Source organism: Dromiciops gliroides, chromosome 5 (assembly GCF_019393635.1).
Source record: "Dromiciops gliroides isolate mDroGli1 chromosome 5, mDroGli1.pri, whole genome shotgun sequence".
In the NCBI taxonomy this organism is placed as follows: domain Eukaryota; kingdom Metazoa; phylum Chordata; class Mammalia; order Microbiotheria; family Microbiotheriidae; genus Dromiciops; species Dromiciops gliroides.
Genome location: NC_057865.1, coordinates 220,763,315 through 220,779,919, shown reverse-complemented (window position 1 = coordinate 220,779,919; position 16,605 = coordinate 220,763,315). Strand labels below are relative to the sequence as shown.

At 36.8% G+C, this 16,605-nt stretch overlaps 1 protein-coding gene and 1 pseudogene across 1 annotated transcript in view; one reads left to right on the top strand and one right to left on the bottom strand.

Moving 5' to 3' along the window:
* The window catches only part of ESPL1 (extra spindle pole bodies like 1, separase), a 53,547-nt gene that overhangs the window by 24,645 nt on the left and 12,297 nt on the right, over positions 1 to 16,605 (bottom strand). The window lies entirely within an intron of this gene.
* On the top strand, positions 1,751 to 2,070 carry LOC122728453 (annotated as a pseudogene).

The following is a 16,605-nucleotide window of genomic DNA, read 5'->3' as shown; positions in this document are numbered from 1 at the left end:
TGATCCCTGAAAAACCTGAAAAGACTAACGAACATAGATGTATAGTGAAGTGAGCAGAGCTGGGAGGACATTGTGCATAGTGACGGCAGTATTGTTCAATGAGCAATTGTGAATAACTTAACTACTCTCAGCAATGCAATGATCCAAGACAATCCCAAGGAACTAATGAGGAAGCTTACTATGCACCCCCATAGAAAGAACTGATAAAAAGAACACTTGTGGATTGTACATATATAACCTGGTTGCAATCTTGTGGAGGGGGGAGGAAAGGGAGAGAGGGAGGGAGAAAAATTTGGAACTCTAAATCTTATGAAAATGAATGTTGAAAAGTACCCTTACGTGTAACTGGAAAATAAATGTTTGTTGCTGAAATTAAAAAAAAAAAAAGAATGAATAATGAAACCTACTATTTTCACTTTTGGGGGGGATATTTTTTGTTTCTTCTTTCTTGTGGTTTTTCCCTTTTGTTCTGATTCTTCTCTCAAAACATAAATAATATGGAAATATGTTTAACATGATTGTACACATACAGCCTATATCAGATTGCTTGTTGTCTTAGGGAGTGGGGAAGGAAGAGAGGGAGGGAGAAAAATTGGAACTCAAAATCTGACAAACATGAATGATGAAAACTATCTTTACATGTAATAGGAAATCTGGGCAGCTAGGTGGCGCAGTGGATAGAGCACAAGCCCTGGATTCAGGAGGACCTGAGTTCAAATCTGGCCTCAGACACTTAACACTTACTAGCTGTGTGACCCTGGTCAAGTCACTTAATGCCAATTGCCCCATAAAAAACAAAAAGAAAAAACAAAACATGTAATAGGAAAAAATACTATTAAGAAGAAAGAAAAGATTACTTAAAAAAAAGAGAGGAAGACACAATGCAGAAATGACAGTGATAGGATTACTAAAACTTAGTTTTAAAAAGATCATTAAATCACTTAAAAAGAAGCACATCAATACACTGTTGGTAGAGCTATGAATTGGTCCAAATATTCTGGAAAGCAATAGAATTATGCTAGAAAAGTGATTAAAACATCCATTCTCTTTGACACAGAGATTCTACTGCTAGGCATATACTCCAAGGATGTCAAAGATTGAAAGGAAGACTCTACATCATCCACTGGAGAATGGCTAAGCCAATTTTGGTACATGAATGTGATGGAGTATGACTGAGCCATAAGAAATATTAACTAGGAGGAATACAGAAAAGCATTGGCAAAACAAGCTGAAGTGACAGAGAAATAAGCAGAACTAGGAAAACAAGATACATAATAACAACTATGTAAATGGAAAGAAAAAATGAAAATGAAAACTGTTCATTGTAATGACCAATTCTGTCATCTAAGAGAAATGTGAAACTGATTCCTCCCTTCTTTGTAGGAGGAGAAGGCTATAGGTGAGGAAATTTTGCTAAACTGCTTTCTTTATTACTCTTTTTTACTCTTTGCTCCTAGGAATGGGTCTCTCATAAGAGTTCAGTAGATATATTTGGAAATGAAGGTGATTAAAAACAAATGGTATCAGGGGCAGCTAGGTGGCGCAGTGGATAGAGCACTGGCCCTGGAGTCAGGAGTACCTGAGTTCAAATCCAGCCTCAGACACTTAACACTTACTAGCTGTATGACCCTAGGCAAGTCACTTAACCCCAACTCCCTCACTTAAAAAAAAAAAAGCAAACAAAAACAAACGGTAGGTATCTCTGTCCTTCTGTTGTGGCTGCCACTGAGGCTACAATGGCACCGCAGCCATGGCCATCAGCTACCCCATGGCCATGGGCCTCAACAAGGGCCACAAAGTTACCACAAACGTTTCGAAGCTGTAACACTGCTGCCGCCATGGGCGCCTGACCAAACATACCAAGTTTGTGCAAGATATGATCTGGGAGGTGTGTGGGTTTGCCCCTTATGAGAGGTGGGCCATGGAATTGTTAAAGGTCTCCAAGGATAAGCGAGCCCTAAAGTTCATCAAAAAAAAAGGGTGGGAACTCACATCCGAGCCAAGAGGAAGAGAGAGGAGCTCAGCAACGTCCTGGCTGCCATGAGGAAGGCCACTGCCAAGAAGGACTAGACTGGACCCTGCCTGCCTTGCCCCAGTTACCCAATAAATTACCCAATAAAGATTTGACAAACAAAAAACAAAACAAATAAAACAAAAAACAAATGGTATCAATAAAAATAAAAACTAGAGTATGGAGGCAGAGACAAGGTAGCAGAGAAAAAGCAGGAACTGACCTGAGCTCTCCCAAATTCCCCCCCAAACTTTAAATTTTCAAAATGAATTCTGGAGTGGCAGAACTCACAAAAGGATAGGGTGAAATAATTTTCTAGGCCAAGATGACTTAGAAGAACAGCAGGAAAGGTCTGTCACATTCAGGTAGAAGGGGAGTGCAACCCAGCTCTGCATCCAGGCAAGCCAGCAGGAGGTCTCTAGCCCCAGCACAGGTCAGCAACAAAGACCCTGGGGCCTAGCAGGCCAGTTGTGAAGCCTCCACCTCTGAGAGGAATGTGTGAGCCACAGGGCTTGGGGGCCCCAGTGCAGCAGGCAACTTGCCAGACTGCAGCCCAAGGGCAGCAGGTGATACTCCAGGCCCTGTGCAGCAGGCCAGTGGCCAGGCCTCTGGCCCCTGGTGCAAGAAGCTTAGGATAGTGCCCCCTGTGTCCCAGGAGCAAAGTTCAACTTTAAAATTCACAAAATAGGCTGGAAAAAGAAAAAACAAATAAACTAACCCTGTCCACAGAAAGCTATTATGGTGACAGGGAAGATCAAAACAAAATCAGAAGAAGATAACAATGTCAAAACATTTACATATGAAGCCTCAAAGAGAACTATAAATTGGTCTCAGGCTAAAAATAAAGTCCCAGAAAAGCTCAAAAAGCATTCAAAAAATCAAATAATAGAGGTAGAAGAAAAATTGGGGAAAGAAATGAGAATTATGCAAGAGAATCATAAAGAATCAACAGCTTGGTAAAAGCAGCACAAAAATGGAAATAGATGTACAAAAATCCACTGAAGAAAACAACTTCTTAAAAAGTAGAATTGGCCAAATGGAAAAGGAGGCACAAAAGCTAACTGAAGAAAATAATCCTTACAACTTAGAATTGGGCAAGTGGGATCTAATGATTCCATGAGACATCAAGAATCAATCAAACAAAAGCAAAAGAATGGGGAAAAATAGAAGAAAATGTGAAAAATCTCCTTGGAAAAAAACAAGTGACACAGAAAACAAATCCAGGAATGACAATTTAAGAATTATTGGAATACTGAAAAGCTCTGATTTAAAAAAAAAAAAAGTTTGAACAGCATCTTTGAAAAAATTTTCAAGGAAAACTGCTCTGGTAACCTAGAACCAGAAGGTAAAATAGTAACTGAAGAAATCCACTAATCACCTAAAAGAGATCCCATAATGAAAACTCCCAGGAATATTATAGCCAAATTCTAGAACTCTCAAGTCAAGGAGAAAATACTACAAAAGCAGCCAGAAAGAAACAATTCAAATATTGAGGTGCCACAGTCAGGATTACACAGGATCTAGCAACTTCCACCTTAGGGGCTTGGAACATGATATTCCAGAAGGCAAAAAAACTTAGAGTACAAAGAAGAATCAACTACCCAGCAAAACTAAGCATAATCATTCAGGAGGAAAAATGGACATTAAATGAAATAGAAGAATTTCAGACATTCCTAATGAAAAGACAAGAGCTAAACAGAGAATTTGATTTTCAAATACAAGACTCAAGAGAAACATAAAGAAGTAAATGGGAGGGGCAGCTAGGTGGTGTAGTGGATGAAGCACTGGCCCTGGATTCAGGAGTACCTGAGTTCAAATCCAGCCTCAGACACTTTGACACTTACTAGCTGTGTGACCCTGGGCAAGTCACTTAACCCCCATTGCCCTGCAAAAACAAAAACAAACAACAACAACAAAAAGAAAAAGAAGAAGAAGAAGTAAATAGGAAAGAGAAAATATAAGTTATTCAATAAGGTTAAATTGTTTATATCCCTAGATGGGATGATACTTGCAACTGTTAAGAACTGTATCACTATTTGGGGAGTTAGAGTATACACAGAGAAAGGATGAATATTGATGGGATGATTTTTTTAAAAAAAGGTGTGAGAAGAGGATTGCAGTGGGAAAAGAGGGAAAGGAGGCAAATTGGCTCACATGAAGGGGCAAGAAAGACCTATTACAATGGAGGGAAAGAAAGGAGGGAGATGAGAATCACTTGAAACTCTCATTGGATTTGGCTCAAAAAGGGAATGATATACACATTCAGTTGGGTATAAAATCTATTTTGCCCTCTAAGAAAAGTAGGAGAGATGGGGAAAAAGAAAGAGTTAGGCTGATAGAAGGGAGGACAGACTGAAAGAGGCTGAGGACAGACTGAAAGAGGCAGTGGTCAGAAGCAAAACACTGGTGAGGAGGGACAAGGTGAAAGGAGAGAAAAGAATAAACAGGAAAATAGAAGGAAGGGAAATACACAGTTAGTTTTCATAACTGTGAATGTGAATGGGATGAACTCATACATAAAATGGAAAAAAATAGCAACATGGAACAAAAATCAGAATCCTATCAAATGTTGTTTACAAAAAACACATTTGAAGCAGAAAGATACAGACAGAATAAAAGATAAAAGACTGGAGCAGAATATATTAAGCTTCAGCTAAAGTTTAAAAAAAAAAAGTAGGGGTAGCAATCATGACCTCAGGCAAAGCAAAAGCAAAAATAGATCTAGTTAAAAGAGTTTAGGAAGGAAACCACATCTTAATAAAAGGTACCATAGATAAAGTAATATCAATATTAAATATATATATATATATATATATTCACCAAATGGTATAGCATCCAAATTTTGAAAGAAGTGAAATGAGTTATGGGGAAATAGACAGTAAAACTATATTAGTGAGGGATCTCAACTTTCCCATCTCAGAACTAGATAAATCTAACCACAAAATAAACAAGAAAGAAGTTAAGGAGGTGAAAAGCATTTTAGAAAAGTTAGATATGATAGACCTCTGGAGAAAATTAAATGGGGAAAGGAAGACGCTTTTTTCTTTCAAATTTTCTTATGCATCTAACCTCTTTTTTTTTTTTTAAGTGAGGCAATTGGGGTTAAGTGACTTGCCTAGGGTCACACAGCTAGTAAGTGTTAAGTGTCTGAGGCTGGATTTGAACTTAGGTTCTCCTGACTCCAGGGCTGGTGCTCTATCTACTAGCTGGCCCAAGATGCTTTTTTCTTAGCAGTACAAGGCACCTACTCAAAAACTGACCATGTATTAAGGCATAAAAACCTCACAATCAAATGCAGAAAGGCAGAAATATTAAATGCATCCTTTTCAGATCATGATGTAATAAAAATTACATTTAATAAAGACCTATGGAAAGAGTTGAAATAATCTAATACTAAAGAATGAATGGGTCAAAGAACAAATCACAGAAACAATCAGTAATTTCATTAGAGAATGACAACACTGAGACAACATACCAAATTTGTGGGATGAAACCAAAGCAGTACTTACAGCAAAATTTATATCTATTAAAATTTAGAAATGAATTAGCCATACAACTAAAAAAAACTAGAAGAACAAATTAAAAATCCCCAATTAAACACCAAATTGAAAATGCTAAAAATAAAAAAAAAAAGATTAATAAAACCCCATTGAACTAATAAATAAAAGTAGGAGATGGTTCTATAAAAATAAATACACAAATAAATAAATAGATAGATAAACCACTGGTTAAATTGATTGGGGGGGATAGGGGGAAGCAATGAGGGTTAAGTGACTTGCCCAGGGTCACACAGCTAGTGTCAAGTGTCTGAGGCTGGATTTGAACTCAGGTCCTAATGAATCCAAGGCCAGTGCTTTAGATACTGCACCACCTAGCTGCCCCCTAATTTGATTTTTAAAAAAGTAAGAAAACAACATTATCAGTATCAAAAGTAAAAAGGGTAAATTCACCACAATGAAGAGAAAATTAAAGCAATGATTAGGAGCTACTTTATGCAACTGTATGCCCATAAATGTGACAATCTAAGTGAAATGGATGAATATTTAGAAAAATATAAATTGCCCAGATTAACAGAAGAGGAAATAGAATATTTAAATAACCCTGTGTTAGAAAAAGAAATTGAACAAGCCATCAATGAACTCCCTAAGAAAAAATTCCCGGGGCCAGATGAATCCATAAGCGATATTCTATGAAACATTTTAAGAACAACCAATTCTAGTATTACATAAGGGGCAGCTAGGTGGCACAGTGGATAAAGCGCTGGCCCTAGATTCAGGACTCCCTGAGTTCAAATCCGGCCTCAGACACTTGACACTTAACTAGCTGTGTGACCCTGGGCAAGTCACTTAACTCTCATTGCCCTGCCAAAAAAAAAAAATATATCAGTTCTAATATTACATAAACTATTTGGGAAAATAGGTGAAGGAATCCTACCAAATTCCTTTTATGACACAAATATGGTGCTGAGACCTAAACCAGGAAGAACCAACCAGAGAAAGAAAACTATAGACCAATTTCCGTAAGGACTATCAATGCAAAAATTTTAAATAAAATATTACCAAGGAGATTATAGCAATATATCACAGAGATTGTGCTCTTTGACCAAGAGGGATTTCTACCAGAAATGCAGGACTGGTTCAATATTAGGAAAACTACCAGTATAATTGACCATCAATAACAAAACCAACAGAAATCACATGATTATCTCAATAGATGTAGAAAAGGCTTCTGACAATAATACAACACGGCGGGGAGGGGGGGGGGGCAGGCAGGGCAATGAGGGTCAAGTGACAGCTAGTAACTATCAAGTGTCAGAGGCCAGATTTGAACTCAGATTCCTCCTGAATCCAGGGCCAGTGCTTTAGACACTGCACCACGTAGCTGCCCCCAACACCCATTCCTGTTGAAAACACTAGAAAGCACAAGAATAAATGGCGCTGTAACGATTGGAATGATGCCACCTCCTGGAGACTTACTGTAGGAAAGCTCCAACATGAGGAGAAGGCCTCTGAGGGCAGGACCATGCATCTTTTCTTTGGTGTCAGGAAGTGACGTTTGCTTGTGGGAGGAAGAAAGGGGAGCTTGGCGCTCTGATTCTCTCTCTTTCCTGTGGACTCTGGCGGAGAGCGGAGCTAGGAATGCTCTCTCCCTTTAATAGATAGATGAATCTAGGCCTTTCTCTCTCTCTTTACCAAATTCTTATTCTCCTTAATAAATGCTTAAAAGTGTAACTCTTGATAAAGCTTATAATTTATTGGTAACCACTCATTAGATATTTTAGACAGTATAGCTAGAATTTTAGCCCTTGCAGCGCTTTCCTTAAAATGATAAGTAGTATCTATCTAAAACCATCGGCAAGCATTATCTATAATGGAGATAAACTAGAAGTCGTCCCAATAAGACTGAGGTGAAGCAAGGATTCCCATTATCACCAGTATTATTCAATATTGTATAGAAATGCTAATTATAGAAATGAGAAGAAAAAGACATTGAATTAGATTAGGCAATGAGGAAATAAAACTATCACTCTTTGCAAATGATATGACAGTATATTTAGAGATTCTTAGAGAAATGACTAAAAAACTAGTTGAAATAATTAACTTTAGCAAAGTTGAAGGATATAAAATAAACCCACATAAATTATTAGTATTTCTATATATTATCAACAAAGCACAGCAGTAAGAGATAGAGAAATTCCATTTAAAATAAATGTAGACATTATAAAATATTTAGGAGCCTCCCTGCTAAGACAAATTCAGGAAATATATGAACATAATTACAAAACACTTTTTACACAAATAAAGTCAGATCTAAGCAACTGGAAAAATATAAATTACTCATGGGTAGGCCAAGTAAATATAATAAAAATGACTGTTCTACCTAAATTAATTTACTTATTCAGTGCCAATACCAATCAAACCACCAGAAAAATATTTTATAAAGCTAGAAAAAATAATAACAAAATTCCTCTGGAAGAACAAAAGGTCAAAAATATCAAGGGAATTAATGCAAACAAATGTGAAGGAAGGTGGCTTAGCCATACCAGATCTCAAAACTGTATTATAAAGAAAAATCATCAGAAATATCTGGTACTGGATAAGAAATAAGAGTGGTGGATCAGTGGGATTGGGTACATAAGACTCAGTAATGATGACTACAGTAATCTAGTGTTTGAAAAATCCAGAGACTCCAAACTTTTGAGACAAGAACTCACCATTGGACAAAAACTGCTGGGAAAACTGGAAAACAATATGGCAAAAACTCAGTATAGACCAACATCTTACACTGTATGCCAAGATAAGATCAAAATAGATACATGATTTAAACATAAAGGGTGATATCATAATCATATTAGGTGAGCTAGGAATAGTTTCCCTGTCAGATTTATAGAGAAGGAAAGAATTTATGACCAAACAAGAGATAAAAAACATTACTAGGGGCAGCTAGGTGGCACAGTGGATAGAGCACCAGCTCTGGAGTCAGGAGTACCTGAGTTCAAATCTGGCCTCAGACACTTAACACTTACTAGCTGTGTGACCCTGGGCAAGTCACTTAACCCCCATTGCCCTGCCAAAAAAAAAAAAAAACCATTACTAGATGTAAAATGAACAATTTTTATTTTATTAAATTAAAAAGGTTTTGCACAAACAAAACCAATGCAACCAAGATTAGAAGGAAAGCAAAATATTATTTTTAAAAACTAAGAGGTTTTTGTATTAACAAAATCAATGCCATTTACATAAGAGAAGCTCTCAACCGGGGGAAAAAATGATTTTTTGTATAAGAAGTCTGATAAAAAGTCTACCCTCCAACATATAAACAATTGACATAAATATATAGACCAAGGGTCATTCCTCAAGGTCAAAGGATATGAAGTTTTCAGAAGAAATTCAAGTGACCAATAAATGTTTTAAATGCCCCATATAACTAATAAGAGAAATTTACAGTATAACAACAGAGTATTTACCTCACATCAACAAATTAGGAAAAATAATTTAAAAAACAATATTAGCAAGTCTTAAGAAAGACAAGTCCAAGCACACTTTTGCCCTACCCCCCCTCAAAAAACCTACTATTATTCACTCCAAAATCTCTATACTGTTCATACCCAGCAATCCTATTACTGAGTGTAAACTGCTACATACAACAAAATATTTATAACATCACCCCTTGGAGTAAACAAAAAAACTGGAAACAAAATAAAAACCATCTGTTGGGGAATAGCTGAGCATTATAAATGGAGTATTATTATGTTGAATATGAGGAATTCCAAGAAACACAGGCACTCCCTGCCCAGGCCTAGGCTAAGTCCAGCAAAGCATCAGTGGCCTAAGCCAAGGAATAGGAAGAAAGTCATGAGCAAAATTCAGGCTGAGCAGTTTCTGAAACCTGTGGAAGGAGCACAGCAGGGGAGTAACCCCTGAGCCCAGTAACGGGGAAAAGACCCTAGTCAGAACCACATTAAAGGAAAGGTCCAATGGCCCCATGACAGAGGGAACCCTCAGGTAGAGCCAAGAATTGAATCAGTCTCAAAGTCCCTTAAAGTGGGGGAAGGGGGCTCAGTGCAGTCTGGCCCACCATATTCAGGGCAGCTCCTGCCCTTGCCATTCACTTGCAGAGCTTGACCCAAGCAGATACCCCCTACCCAATCCCTCCAGGAGCAAAGCAGGAAAAACTCTGACCACCATAAGGAAATGCCTTGGTTTGAGAGATACTTTGGGGTTAACCCCAAAGATGATAGCAACCCCACAATAAGTACAGATAAAACCACAAAGAAAAAAAATTCCCTGGCCACAGGGGCTTTAGGAGTATCTGGAAATAATGAAACAAAAATATATAATGGAAAAGCAAGGAGGCAAGACTGGCAAGGAAAACTGAGACCTTGGAACAGACTATGGAGAACCTCCCTCAGGAACTGAATGCCCTGATAGTTAGAATGGGCCTTTCAGAAAACAAAGACAATACAACAGGAAATAACAAAACAAAAATACATTTTAAAAATCTAAGAAATATTTAGGTCTAAGGATTACTGAGTTATCTAAAAAAGTCTGGATATTACATTTCAGGAAATCACAAATTAAAATTACCCAGAAGTTTAGAACTGGAGGGAAAAGTGAAAATGGAAAAAATACATTGATTACCTCCAGAAAGAACCCCCAAAATAAAAAGTCCTAAGCACAGTATGGCCAAATCCAGGGCTTCCAGATGAAAGAAAAAATACAATAAGTAGCTAAAAAAGGAGTTCAGGGGCAGCTAGGTGGCGCAGTGGATAGAGCACCAGCCCTGGATTCAGGAGGACCTGAGTTCAAATTCAGCCTCAGACACTTAACACTTACTAGCTGTGTAACCCTGGGCAAGTCACTTAACCCCAATTGCCTCACCAAAACCAAACAAACAAAAAAAAGGAGTTCAGATATCAAAGAGCCACAAAAGAAGAGGTGAGCTTAGAATATAATATTCCAAAAAGCAAGAGATAAAGGCTTAAAGCCAAGTATGACCTACCAAACAAAACTCAATACAGGGGGAAAAGGACCTTTAAAAAGACTAGAGATTATAGATATTAGAGGGGATGTAGAAAATTGGGACATTGATGTATTGTTTGTGGAGTTGTAAACCAATCAAACCATTCTAGAGAACAATTTGGAACTGTGCCCAAAGGGCAATCAAACTGTACATACCCTTTGATCCATCAATACCACCAACTTGTACTGTATCCAAACAAAATTTTTGAAAAAGAAAAATATGGGAGGGGGAGGGGGGCAGCTAGGTGGCACAGTGGATAAAGCAATGACCCTGGATTCAGGAGGACCTAAGTTCAAATCTGGCCTCAGGCACTTGACACTTACTAGCTGTGTGACCCTGGGGCAAGTCACTTAACCCTCATTGCCAGAAAAAAAAAATAGTGAAAGGACCTATTTGCACAAAAATATTTATAGCAGCTCTTTTTGTAGTGGTGAAGAATTGGAAATTGATGGCATGACCATCAACTGGGGAATGGCTAAACAAGTTGTGGTAAATGACTGTAATGGAATATTATGCAAAATGCTTTCAGAAAACCATTACTGATGAAAAAAGGCCAGAGCTGAGCAGACATTTGAAAATGGAAATGCAGAGGCCAGAGGAAACATAGAAAAGCATACATATTTGTATAAGTGAAAGGAAATGTGTGAGGATGAGCTGTTAAAAGAGGAATGATAAACAAATGTCTTCTCAAAATCCTAATGTCTTTAAGGGTCAGAGATAAAAGTTAAAATGACTGTGGGCCTGTCAGTGGTTTTGTTCTTTTTAATAGTCTTAGGAGAGGAAAATTCATTCTTCTCCTGGTTCTACTCTTGACTCATCTCAACCAGACTTTCCCTACCAGGTCATCAGCTGCTACCTTCACTCCCCACTTTTCAGTTCCCTTATGTGTTATCCTCCCCTAGTACAATGCTGGCTCCTTCTTTCTACTTGTATTTGTTTTCGCACACAGTATCTGTCAAATAATAATCACTTAATAAATACTTCTTGTCTGAGGCAGGGTCAGGGAACTATGTTGGGAAGCAAAGGAGGAAGTAGGGGAGGGAAATCATTACTACACAATAAAAGATTAAAAGTACAGTCATGGAAGAAAGGGTTAAGGGAGTGGGCATCCAATGAACCATACTGTATTATGAATGAGGTATGAAAACAATCATATTCCCTTACACACACAATTATAGAATAGAACATTCTCAGAATGGGAATATATTCAACTTCAAAGGGAAATTGGATGGGAAGGGACAAGGGAGGAGCAGAGAGGGTTCTAGGAGAGAAGGCAGGATAGATAAGGGAATAAATCATAAGCAAAACAATCTCGAATATAGGAGGGAGGAAGATTGAGGATTTACAATTAAAAGAAAGAATAAAAAAAAGAGGAAATAGGCTGCTCACTTAGAAATCATAAGTGTCAGGAAAATTCTCTTCTATCTTCTCACTTACAAAAAGGAAGGCAGAAGTAAAGAGGAAAAAAGCATAAGAGGACAGGATAAAGAGAAATATACAATTAACAATCAAAACTATTAATATAAATGGAATGAACTCACCCATAAAATAGATTACAGCAAAACTGATTAAAAAGCAGAATCCATGGGGCAGCTAGGTGGCACAGTGGATAGAGTACTGGCCCTGGATTCGGGAGGACCTGAGTTCAAATCCAGCCTCAGACACTTAACACTTACTAGCTATGTAACTCTGGGCAAGTCACTTAACTCCAATTGCCTCACAAAAAAATAAAATAAAAAAAAAAGCAGAATCCAACAATATGTTATTTATAAGATACACAGTTGAAAAACAAAGATTCACAGAGTTAAAATGGGGGGCTGGAGCAAAATCTATTATACTTCAGCTTAACTCAAAAAAACAGGGATAATAGGGGGCAGCTAGGTGGCACAGTGGATAAAGCACCTGCCCTGGATTCAGGAGGACCTGAGTTCAAATCCAGCCTCAGACACTTGACACTTACTAGCTGTATGACCCTGGGCAAGTCACTTAACCCCCAATGCCCTGCCAAAAAAACAAAAACAAAAACAAAACAGGTATAAAATTGATTTCAGTTAAGAAAAGAACAGAAATTGTATTATTCTCAAAAGCACCGTAGACAATGAATCAATCTCAGTACTTAATATAGATGTCCTTACTAACATCTAAAGGAACATTTAAAGGAAAAGTTAATTGAAATGGAGGGAAAATTAAATATTAAAACTATAATAGTAGGACTTTAATATACCCTTTAATAAACCAAAACTAGGGGCAGCGAGGTGGCGCAGTGGATAAAGCACCGGCCCTGGAATCAGGAGGACCTGAGTTCAAATCCGGCCTCAGACATTTGACACTTACTAGCTGTGTGACCCTGGGCAAGTCACTTAACCCCCATTGCCCTGCAAAAAATTAAAAATTAAAAATTAAAAAAATTAAAAAAAAACTAATAAAGAAAGAAGGGCCTAAGCAGAATTTTAGCAAAGTTAGGTATGACAAAACTCTGGCATTTACTGAATGGGAACAGAAAAGAATTTATATTACTTCTCATTCTTTTTTTTTTTTTTAAAGTGAAGCAATTTGGGGTTAAGTGACTTGCCCAGGGTCACACAGCTAGCTGCCCCTATATTACTTCTCAGATGTACATGACACTTTTACAAAAACTGGTCATGTAGAAGGCATAAAGACCTCACCAAAATATATAGAAAAGCTGAAATAATAAATACACATTATTTATTGATCAAAATGCAATAGAATTAGGGGGCAGCTAGGTGGCACAGTGGATAAAGCACCAGCCCTGGATTCAGGAGGACCTGAATTCAAATCTGACCTCAGACACTTGACACTTACTAGCTGTGTGACCCTGGGCAAGTCACTTAACTCTCATTGCCCCACTCCCCCCCAAAATGCAATAGAATTATATTTAATAAAGGGGCCCTTAAAGAAAATATTTAAAAGCAATTAGATGTTAAGTAACATTATTCTAAAGAACCATGGTTCAAAAAAAGCAAATTATTAAAGCACTTGCTGACAATAATGATAATAACTAAAACATTTCTGAAGGGAAAATTAATACCTCTAAATGCCTTCATAAACAAGAGAGAAAAAGAACAGATTAGGGAACTGGGCAAGCAATTAAAAAAACCTGAGCAAATACAAAATCTTCACTAAACAACAAAGTGGAGATTATAAAATTTAAAGATTTTAATAAAGTTAATTTTAAAAAGACCTTGATGGGGGTAGATAAGTGGCACAGTGGATAAAGTGCCAGCCCTGGATTTAGGAGGACCCGAGTTCAAATTTGGCCTCAGACACTTGACACTTACTAGCTGTGTGACCCTGGGCAAGTCACTTAACCCTCACTACCCCTTAAAAAAGAAAAAAAAGACCTTGATGTTATAAAACTAGGAACTTGCTTAAATACTTTTTAAAACTAAGAAATAGTCAGCTAACCTGGGTTAAAAAGAGAGGAAAACCTAATTGTCAATATCAAAAATTAAAAAGCACTCACAACGAATGAAGAGAAAAGAAAGGAAATTATTAAGATGTATTTTATTCAATTATATGCTAACAAAACTAGGCTGCAGGAAATAGATGAATACTTCTAAAAGTCTAAAATAATCAAACTGATAAAAGAAATAGACTAAATAACCAATTAGCAGAAAAAAATTAAACTATAAATGAATTCCCATAGGAAAAAATACAGGACCAGATGGATTGATTCACAAGTGTATGCTATCAAATATTCAAGAAAAAGTAATTCCAATACTAGATAAACTGTTTCAATAATAAGAAAAGATGGGGGCAGCTAGGTGACGCAGTGGATAGAGCACCGGCCCTGGAGTCAGGAGTACCTGAGTTCAAATCCGACCTCAGACACTTAACACTTACCAGCTGTGTGACCCTGGGCAAGTCACTTAACCCCAAATGCCTCACTTAAAAAAAAAAAAAGAAAAGATGGTACTCTTCTAATCTCTTTCTTTTCTTTTTTGTTTCTAATCTCTTTCTATGATACAAATATGGTCTTAAACCAAACAGGCAAAGCAGAGAAAAAAAGAAAAGCTTATAGACCAATATCCCTAAGGAACATTTATGCAAAATGTTAAATAAATTATTAGCAAATAGATTACAACAACATGTCAGAAAGATTATACATTATGACCAGGTTTAGTTTATACCATAAATGCAAGGTTGGTTTAACACAAGGAAGAATATAAATATAAGCCATGTTAATAACTAATGAAATATCAGTGAAAACTATATAACTATGTCAATAGATATTGAAAAAGCTCTTGACAAAATTAAACTCTATTAAAAACTCTAGAAATCATAGGAATAAATGTCCATTTCTTCAATGTGGTAAATAGTATTTATCTAAAACCAACAACAAAAATTATATGTAATGAAGAAAAGTTATGGAATTATGCCCAAAGAGCTATAAAGCTGTGCATACCCTTTGACCCAGCAATACCACTTTGGGGTCTTTTTTCCCAAAGAGATCATGGAAAGGGGAGAGGGACCCACATGTACAAAAATATTTATAGCTGCTCTTTACGTGGTGACAAGGAATTGGAAGTTGAGGGAATGCCCATCCATTGGGGAATGGCTGGACAAGGTGTGGTATATGAATGTAATGGAATACTATGCTGTAAGAAACAATGAGCAGGAGGAGTTCAGAGAAACCTGGAGGGTCTTTAGTGGGCTGATGATGAGTGAGATGAGCAGAACTAGAAGAACATTGTACGCAGTATCATCAACATTGTGTGTTGATCTACTGTGATGGACTATATTCTTCTCACCAGTGTAACAATACAGAAGAGTTCCAGGGAATTCATGATAGAAGAGGATCTCCAAATCCAAGGGAAAAAAAAAAACTGTGGAGTATAGATGCTGAATAAACCATACTATTTCTTTTGTTTTTGGTGCTGTTGTTTTTCTATTTTGAGGTTTTTCGTCATTGCTCTGATTTTTCTCTTATAACATGACTAATGCAGAAATATGTTTAATTTTATTATGTATATATATAAAACCTATATCAGATTACCTGCTGTCTAGGGGAGGGGGGAAGGAGGGGGAGAAAAATCTGAAATTGGAAAGCTCGTATAAACAAAAGTTGAGAACTATCTTTACATGTAACAGGAAAAAAATAAAATACTTTATTAAAAAAAAGAAGGGGGCGGCTAGGTGGTACAGTGGATAAAGCACCGGCCCTGGATTCAGGAGGACCTGAGTTCAAATCTGGCCTCAGACACTGGACACTTCCTAGCTGTGTGACCCTGGACAAGTCACTTAACCCCCTTGCCCCACAAAAAAAAAAGAAAAAGAAGAAGAAGAAGAGGCCAGTGAATCTCTCTGTTATATATAACCTGTGTTGTCTTAGATAAGTCCCTTCCCTTACTTTACTATGTTAAAGGACTGTATTGAAGTAGACAATATCTAAAGTTCACTCCAGCTGCAAAAAAATGTATGATTCCATTATTTTGTGAAATAATTATTGCCTGTAATTAAGAGTTTTTATTTGCTCTGAGTGGAACATTAAGGGTGACTGTAGAATTGAGAAGCAATCAAAATGACACTTTAGGAAAATGATCCCTGTTGCTTCTTTTAGGCTATATTAAAGGAGGAAGTTGCAATTTGAAATTGTAATAATTATGTTGTATATGAATCTAGGAGTATCTTAACTTGACCTGTACATTATGAACATGCAACAACATTTAGGTTCTTGAATATATTTTGCAAATTATTTTTCTCTAAGTACACAGATCTGTAGTAAATAGACAAGTATTAAAGTTTTTAAAAGATTACTTATTTTATGCCAAGTATTTTGTGGATTAAACAGTCAATATATCTTAGCGTTTTCACACTAGTATTCAATATTATATATCCTTAGATTCATTTTTCTTTAAAGCATTTCTTGTGATAATAAAGCTGTTTCTTAGACATTAAAAAAAAAAAGTTAGAAGCCTTTCCAATAATGTCAGGAGTAAAGTAAGAATACCCATTATCAGCACTACTATTTAAGAGTGCAAGAAATGCTAGCAATAGTAATAAGAAGAAATTGAGTGAATCTGCACAAAATTATAGTTTTTTCAAAAAAT